Source organism: Uloborus diversus, chromosome 2 (assembly GCF_026930045.1).
Source record: "Uloborus diversus isolate 005 chromosome 2, Udiv.v.3.1, whole genome shotgun sequence".
In the NCBI taxonomy this organism is placed as follows: Eukaryota; Metazoa; Arthropoda; class Arachnida; order Araneae; family Uloboridae; genus Uloborus; species Uloborus diversus.
The window spans coordinates 184481190-184490328 of record NC_072732.1 but is presented as its reverse complement, the minus strand read 5'-3'; positions in this window follow the sequence as shown (position 1 = coordinate 184490328).

Here is a 9139-nt window from a genome sequence, read left to right as displayed (position 1 = left end):
TTTTAATGCCCACGAGTCAACAAAGATTGAGAAACGCTGCCTTATAGGTACGGGAGCTGATTCGATTCTGTTCCCAATAGCTCAAATGGAGGTTGAGTAATCGAATATTTTTTCTTGTTACTTGTGATGCTGTGTTACGAGAAGTAATGAATGAAAGCAAACAGACATTGATCGACAGGTAGACCTTAGAGCAGAGGCTCTAAAACCTGTGGCTTGAAACCCCCAAAGGGGTCGTGAAGCATTTCTCAAGGGGTCGCGAAATTATCCCAACATTAAACTAGTATGTTGTGGCCATCACGAAACTTTCTTCTATATTTTTCCTTTTTCTGATCCCTCCCCATGCTTGACGAGGAAGCAATATTCCTAACAAAAACAAAATTACACATGCAAAAACTTGACGACCATCCTAATGTCTGAATTATTGTAAAAACAAAACAAAGAGCGAAAATTGAAAGTTACTTTAAAAGCTTAACTTGAATTAATTACAAATATTTTATTTATTAACAAACATAAGATGGCAACAGTTAAAAATTTTAAATCATTGAGATAATATTTCCTATCATTTCCATACAATTAAAATCACGAGAAATACGCAGACGACAATCTATTACGATTTATCTTTCTTATTGTTGCATTAATAAAAATATTTTTATTCGCAAAAAAAAAAAAAAAAAAAATCAACACCTCTTGGAGCGATCGGCGTCAAAATCGAACCAAAGCCTGTTTACATATGGATTCACATATATTCCAAATTTCAACCAGAACGTAGCATTACTTCTTGAGATAGGGTACTCAAAATGGAAAAAAAGAACGGGTGATTGCGCTACCCCCTTTTTAGCTGTTGACACAAAAATAAAATCAGTTCTTATACCCACTAAGGGTTACTTGCCGATAAATTTTTCTTTCATTCCGTTCATTATTTCTTGGGATACAGCAGTCACAATTGACGACAAAAAACGTTCTATAGCTCAACCCCCGTTTGAGTTATTGACACCAAAATTGAATCAGCACCTGTTCCTGTTAATACCAACATATGGACCAAATTTTGTTTGATTCCGCCAGTTACTTCCTGAGGAATAGCAAGCACGCGTAACTCGAAAAACGTCCCATTGCTCCACCCCCCTTGGAGGAATTCGCGCCAAAAACTAATGGGCACAAGTTCACATAGGGGCACATATGTGTACTAAATTTCGTTCGATTTCATGCGGTAGTTTTTGTTGTAGAGCGGCCACAAAAAACTGGTCACACACAGACGTGACACACATACATACACACACACACATACATACATACACACACACACATACATACATACACACACACACACACAGACAGACATTTTCCAAAAATGGTCGAAATGGACTCAGCACACCTCAAAACGTTCGAATCCGTCAAAATTCGAAATTCGAAAATCTGCACGAATCCAATACTTTCTTCTATATATTAGATATAGAAGAAAGTAAAAATGTATCATTGCAAACTGCATAGAGTAAAAATTAAAATACGTAGGGGGCAACAGCATAATTCTGGAGTAGCACCAATACTTGAGCGCAATGGCGAATCCAGAAGAAGTGCTATGGGCTGCAGCAACCCCCTGTTCTGTCATGCTAGGGTACTCGACTCCTCAACGTCCTTTAATCTTAAACTTTGGTTTAGGGACGTTAATCTCTACAAATTTCCACGAAAGAGCCCGAAATGCAAAGTCACTCTCTCTAAAATAATCCAAAATCATCTAAAATTTGGGTTGGAACCCATTGTTTTTGGAACCTTAACTTCAAATAATTTCTGTGTGAGATTCTTTAAACAGCAAACCTTATCCTGAAAGATATCCTGTAGGGACATTAATTTGGAAATATTTTGGGGAAAAGCCCCGAACCCCATTCCGTCCCCTAAATTCATCAAAAACAGCCAAGAAATAGGTTTTCAGGATTTTAATTTCAAAATTTTTTATGAAGGGAGTGGAATATTGTCCCCCTTCACGTAACGAAAGATCATATAAAATTTCGTATGGGGTAAAGTAAAAGTATGAGAGTGAAGTGTCCTCGCCAAGATCTTTTGAACAAAAAAAAGTTTGTTCGAATCGGACTATTCACTCAAAAGTTATTACGGGGCGGGGCGACAGACAGACCGATAGACACATTTTCCTCATCTCAATACCCTACTTTAAAATTATTTTTTCGATGTTTCTGTAATTATTTTGTTTATTTTTGACTTTTGTTTTTAGTTTTTATCGATATTTTTAAGATGCAGTAAGCCTTCTTTCCTGCTTTTTTTTTCTTCTTTCTTTGATTTTTACTGGGAAAGAAGGCTAAAAAACGGACTTTCTATTAAACTGCCGTGGGAAGACAATGCGCTGTATCTACAGAAAATAGTTTTTGAGATATTTGAAAAAAAAAAAAAAAAACACGTTTTGGATTCCATATTAACAATGGGGAAATGTTGGAATTTGACTTTTTTTTCGTGCTTTATTTTCAACCAAATCCAAATAATCAAGTTTGTGCTATTTAGCTAAACAACTATATATGGCAAAAATGCAAAGTAATAAAAGAAGAAATTTTTTTTCAAAACAGCGTTTTACCTTTCCACGAAAGCAGTGACGGATCTAGAACTCAAGCAAGGGGGGGGGGAGGGGGCAAACCTCAGTCCAAGTAGGGAGTCAGTTTTAGAGGGATTTTCGTTGTTTTTGCGTGTACTCTCAACCTCCGGGGGGGGGGGGGGGGCAGGGCCTGATTACTGAATAGGCTGACTTCGCCGATACATTGGGCCCCCACTTTTTAGAGACCCCCCAATTGACTAAAAAAGTTTAGAGAATGACCAAAATTGTATGGCTTAGCTACAGGGGGGCTTCCGAAAAACAGTTTCGCCTAGGGGGCCCGATACCTTAATCGGTCTTAGAGGGACTGACACCCCTATTCAAACAATATGAAATTTTCTCTACAAGGGGTCCCTAACCCGAAAACTTTAGGACTTTAAATATGGCTTTTCACTTGAAATAAACTTATATAGTGTACTCAAGAATCTTTATATATTAATAGGCAAGCCGTTTTCTTTCGGTACCGATCTCTCCTCTGTTTGTGAACCGATTTCCTTCATTCTTTTTTGTTCGGTAGCTATTGCCGAGCTTTATAGTGTCATCAATAAAATTTTTTGAAATCGAACGCTAATTAAAGGAGATATTAATAAAAAACGCATTTTCGTCCTAAATTGCCCTTTCTACGCGAACGGATGGTCCAATTTTTTCGAATTTGATATGGTTGGAAAGGTCTTTAAAAAATACTCCTAACGAAGAAATTGTCATGGCGACCAAGGTCCAATAACCTAAATCCACTAGAAAAAAAGTTATATGCGTTTTTTAGTTAGCGAAACTCAAAAACTTTAATTTTATCTCTTTTCCATTGTTGAAACTCATTGTTGGAAGCGTGAAACATTAAGTTTTAATTGGTTTTTAAACAGCTATTTCTACATGCAAAATGCATTTTAGCGCTTCGAGCTTGGTGTGGTTGGAAAACCCTCGTGCAAAATACTATAAAACACGATCTACCCGGTTTACCGTTGGAAAATACCAATCCGCTAAAATGGCTAGAAAACGCGCTAGAAGCAATTAAAAGTTAGTGAAAATTCATTTTTATTTGCTTTTTCACGCGACATAGTTAGCGTGAAGAAATTGCTGGATAATATTATACTAGACGTTAAATCCCGGTTATCACAAATTTGCCATTTCAACTGCGCTTGCGCACGGATGCATTTTGGGCTTTCTGTTTTGAGATTTCGTGTTGCTTGTTTATATTTCGGCTGAGCTAGAGTCCCAACAAATTAATGAATGCAATTAGAATATTTTCACAGCGATTTCGGGATACATTATATGAAACTACGGATAAGAATAACTGATAATCTTTATAAAGAAGAGAAAATTGACACTTCAATATTTATTGGTTTGGAAATATTTATTTAACGTAAACGTAAAACACGATATGTACTTCAAAAATGATTAGAATATGAGTACAGATATCTTCTTTTGCGGATATTTTACGTTAGGCGTAAACAGCTCAGTTTTCTACCTTTGTATTTAGGTTGAGAGTTAAGGTTCGGCTTTGTATTAGAAGTGATGCTGCAATTCGAAAACGCTCTTCTGACATCGAAAATTTGGCTCTGAAAAGGGCCTTTGTTTGATAGAGAAATCAGACTCCGAATCCATTAATAATTAAAGACTCAAAACTCAATCTTTACCGAGGCGTAAAAACTAAATCAAAGAAAGCTTTGTAATTTCTCATTTTTATCTGTTGTTATCTTATATTTATTAACAAATTTAAAATGTTTTAAATTAGTTTGAGCAAGAGTTTTGAAATCAGCTAAGTCCGCGCGCAAGCGCAGTTGAAATGGCAAATTTGTGATAACCGGGATTTAACGTCGAGTTAACATTATGTGTTTGCTATTTCTCGTTTGAGCATAAAGAAATGAAATACTTGCATTTGTTTTTATTATTGAAGCTTTTTGGGTAACTACGGGCATTTAAAATATTTTCATTTTGATTATGTTTTTGCAATTTTAATATTAAAAAAATATATATTTTACGGAGTAAGGGACGACTTTCAGTTCCAGCTCCCAATAATACCTCTGCATTTGCTATCATCACAAACAGATCTCGAGGTGAAACTTTTGATAATATTACGACGTCCAGTGCTTTTGCATGGACAATTATATGTCGCCGTGATTAGAGTTCGTTCATTTGACTGTTGGAAATTTTATATCTAACGGCAAGATCATGGCTACTTTTACAAAAAATATTGTTTGTGCAGAAGTTTTACGCATTAAGGGAGTTTTGCGGCATCATTTCATTCAGAACGACTTCCATAATTGTGAAATTGGCGAACTTTATCCATTTTGGGCACCAATGCCAGGACGAGAAATATTTTTCTTTTGCTTTCGTAAAAAACGAGTACAGAAATTTCTATTTGCAAGGAACTGACTACGAATGAAGTCCTTCTTTAAGGTGGGGTTCATTATATTGTAACCGTTTGTGACAAGGGGCAAGAAATGAATGACAAGAGGAACATGCAATGGGGAGAATGGGACATCAAGATTTATTTTTTTTGATAAGAACGTTTATGAAAAACAGTGTGATATGAGGCAAAGGGAAGAGGGGTTATGGTGAAGTGTGAAACTTGCGACAAAAGGGAGGGACATCAAAAATTTTGAAAAGTACATTTGTCAGTTTTCCCCTAAACTGTAAACAAATCACAAACACGATTTTTTTAAAAAATTGCTCTATTATTGCGACGTCCAGTATTTTTGAATGGACAATTTTTAATGAGCAAGAATGATTCGCTCATTCGACTGTTTGGGATTTAACAATTCTAACGGTAGAGGTCAAGGCAACTTACTCAATAATATTAAACTTATTAAAAGAAGCATTGTTCATGCAGAAGTTTTACGTATAATCTGAGTTTTGCAGGATCATTTTATTTGGGAAGATTTCGATAATAGTTAAATTGGCGGGCGTTCTTCATCTATTGGCGTCAAATTTTTGGCATCGATTGCAGCTCGAGAAAAGTTTTTACTTTGCATACGTTAACAAAGAGTAGGGAAATGTATATTTGCATACGGTTGCTACAAAATAGGGGCTATCCACGAATTTAGAGCCCCTATAACTGGAGAGGCCGACGCATCCGCCATTTTGGAGCAAGCGTACTGCAGGAAAAGCTACCTTTATTGGCAACCATTCGCCAAACAGGGAATGAGAGAGTCGGAGAGCGAAGGTGAGCATTGGCGAAATTTTAGAAACAGTTGGCGTCGTTCCCATCAGGCTGCCAGTCACTTCGCGCGCTATTATTTCTCCATTTCTTTTTTCTTTCTGCATCTGCTAGAAATCTGAAGAATTGAAATCCTTTTTTGGAGCTGTTTACACAATTAACAGCCGAACAACCACCTATTTGACTCAATTTAACACATGCTAAAGAAATGTAAACATCAGCAGCAATGCTCTCGCTACCAAGCACTGGATCCAGTTTGCTCCGAAATGGCGGATGCGTCGGGCCTTACACGAATGAAGTCCCGCTTTAAGGTGGGGTTCCCCATATTAGAACAGTTTGTGACAACGGAGAGGGAAGACATGACAAGAGGAGCATACAATGGGGAGAACGTGAAAACAAGTCTTCTTTTAATACGAACGTTTATGAAAATCAGCGTGACATGTGACAAAGGGAAGAGGGGATCTAGTGAAGTGCAAAACATTGTGACAAATGGGGGAGAGGGTCGAAAATGTTGAAAAGTGTGACATCAGTTATGCAACGACCTTAACCATAAACAAATCACAAAGTCGACCTTTTTAAAAAATTGTACTATTATTACGACGCCCAGTGTTTTTGAATGGACAGTTATCTGTTGACACGAATAGAGTTCGTTCATTTGATACTTGAAATTTATATTTCTAATGACGAAGAAGTAACTTAAAAAATAATCATAGACGTTTTATAAGTAACATTGTTCACACAGAAATTTTACGTATAAATTGAGTTTTGATGCTTCATTTCATACGAAAAGATTTCGAAAATTAGATAATTGGTGATTTTTAGCCATTGGCGTCAATTTTTTTGTTTCCAATGCCAGCGCGAAAAATGTTTTTCTTTTGCACACGTAAACAAAGAGTGGGGAAATAGTATTTATTTGCATAGGGTTAGCACAAAGCAACGTGATATCCAAAATAAAATTATTTAAGCCAGCAATTTGTCGACTACACCAATTTCTCAATGGTGTTGTTTCCTTCAATCAAAAGTATTACTTTCAGTCACTGAAATAGATAGAATAAGGAAAAAAAAAATGTTGAGTCTGAAAAAACTTTTATTTTCTCAACAGTTGTTTTTTTAAAAACTTTTTTTAATGTCTGATTTTAGAAATAAGGCGTGGTCTTTATGACGTTATAAGTGATGTACTTTGGAGCGCGAATTCATTGGCCCAGATAAATATTTACGGTTTGCACTCAACCGCGTTTTCGGGTTATGATAATTTGCTCTGTCCGCAAATGGCATCAATGAGTGGCATTTTATCGCTTTTGATGCCAAAAAATTAATTTGAATCTGCGCACCGATTAAAATAGTTGTTAAAAAATATTAAATTTATTCAAATTATTTAAAAAATGGTTAAAACCTTTGTTTTTAAGCATCCTCTTTCAATATAAAATAGTTTGAAAATTTCGGAAACGTTTCATTACCGAAATATCCCCTTTCATCCATTTATTTTGAGATTAACAGATAAAAAGCAAAATTGGAATAAATTAGAAATAAAAACGTTGGAAACAGTTAAATTGATACAAGTTTTCTCAAATATTCATTAATGAATATGGTCGAATTTCGACCACTGGGCGAACACTAGTATAAATAATTTCGCAAACATTTTAAAGGTCTGAAAACACTATATGCACCTTACCATAAAGCTACAAATTACCGCCCCATGGCCAGAGCTAAGACGGAATTGCAAGCAAACACCGTGAAGGTCAGTTACAGCATCCAGAGATTGTAGCTGCGCTCTAGCTTTATGCTCATGAGTCTGGAGTAGCTAAAACCATGCTCAGGCAAAAAAAACCTTATATAAAGCTGAGTAGATTATCACATTGGTAGATAAAAATACTTTCGCATAACAGAAAGAGGTGTGCAAACATAGTATGACTCCCAATCGAAAAAGTGAAGATAAAAGCTACGGTATAAACAATATACCCCAGCTACTGCTGGAGAAAGGCAGTAAAAAGAAGAGGATTCGTGAAGGTGATCAGGACCCTCTAGTAGAAATTTGAAAAATTAATGTCAAAACGCAATTTTCGGGATGTTATGGTGGTAAAGTTAGGTGAGATGGGGTTGAGGTTCCTTTCCGAGTACTTTTCCTTACTATAGTCAATTTCAAGCTTTCACTGGCAATATAAGGGGATCGAATGCTCTTTTCAGAAATTTACACAAATAAAAGGTTAAAAACGCATTTTTATGCTATGTGTGGTAACATTAAGGTGACGGGGAAGGTCCAGGGACTCTCTCTTCAAAGTGTTTCGCTGTAGAACTCGGGAAAACACTATTATAGACTACACTGGCGTGCAAAAATTAAGGACGAAGTCGAAAAATTAGCATATCAGCTGAACGAAGAGGCAGAGCGGACAGAAAGACCAATCAGGAGATTAAGTAAGGTGATGTACGGTAGCACATGCGCAGATATGCAGGCAGACGTAATGGGGGAGTGTCTGAGTAGTATAAAGCATGTTGTCTGTGTAAGATCAGTATTTCTGGCAAAGAGATTGCACGCCGTATAGCAGTTAAAATCACACCGAGTTGCTGCCTCAGCGAGAAATGGCAAATAATCAATCTGTTAGACGATATCTGGATGCTTTTACCCGAGGTCGAATCATTGGGAAGTTGGAGTAAGGCCGCAGCGTGACAAGTTTGGCTGCAGAGTTCGGAATTGCTCACAGCATCGTTTCACGACTTTGGAGACAATTTCAAACTACAGGAACAGCTATCCGGGGTTCAGTAGTGGTTGTCCACAAGGAACCACACCCGCAGATGACCGGTACAGGCCAGAAGAAACAGGCGGCAGACAGCGGGAGAAATCGCTAGACACACGACACAGGCGACTGGACGACCGATATCGCGTTTTACCGTGGCCAGAAGACTGCACGGTGGTGGTCTGTTTGCACGACGCACTATACGGTATGTACCTCTAACGCCTGCCCATCGGAGAAGGCGTTCTCTGTGGTGCCGGGAACACCGGAATTGGAGAGACAATGAATGGGGACGAGTACTCTTTACAGATGAGAGCAGATTCAGTCTGAGTAGCGATTCTTATCGCATACTCATCTGGAGAGAGCGGGGAAGCCGCAATCATCCCTCGAACATCATTGACCGGGACAGGTATGGAGGTCGCGGTGCTCTCATTTGGGGAGGCATCATGCTTGGTTGTCGTACAGACCTTCCCATCTTCGACGCAGGTTCAGGGACCCGTTATTGTAACGAGATTCTTCTGCCATATGTGCGTCTTTTTAGAGGCGCTATGGGTCCGCAGTTCCTTTTCATGGACGACAATGCACCATGTCATCGCACAGTAGCTGCCGAACAGCTCTTAGAGAGTGAGGATATTGAACGTATGGATTGGCCGGCACGAT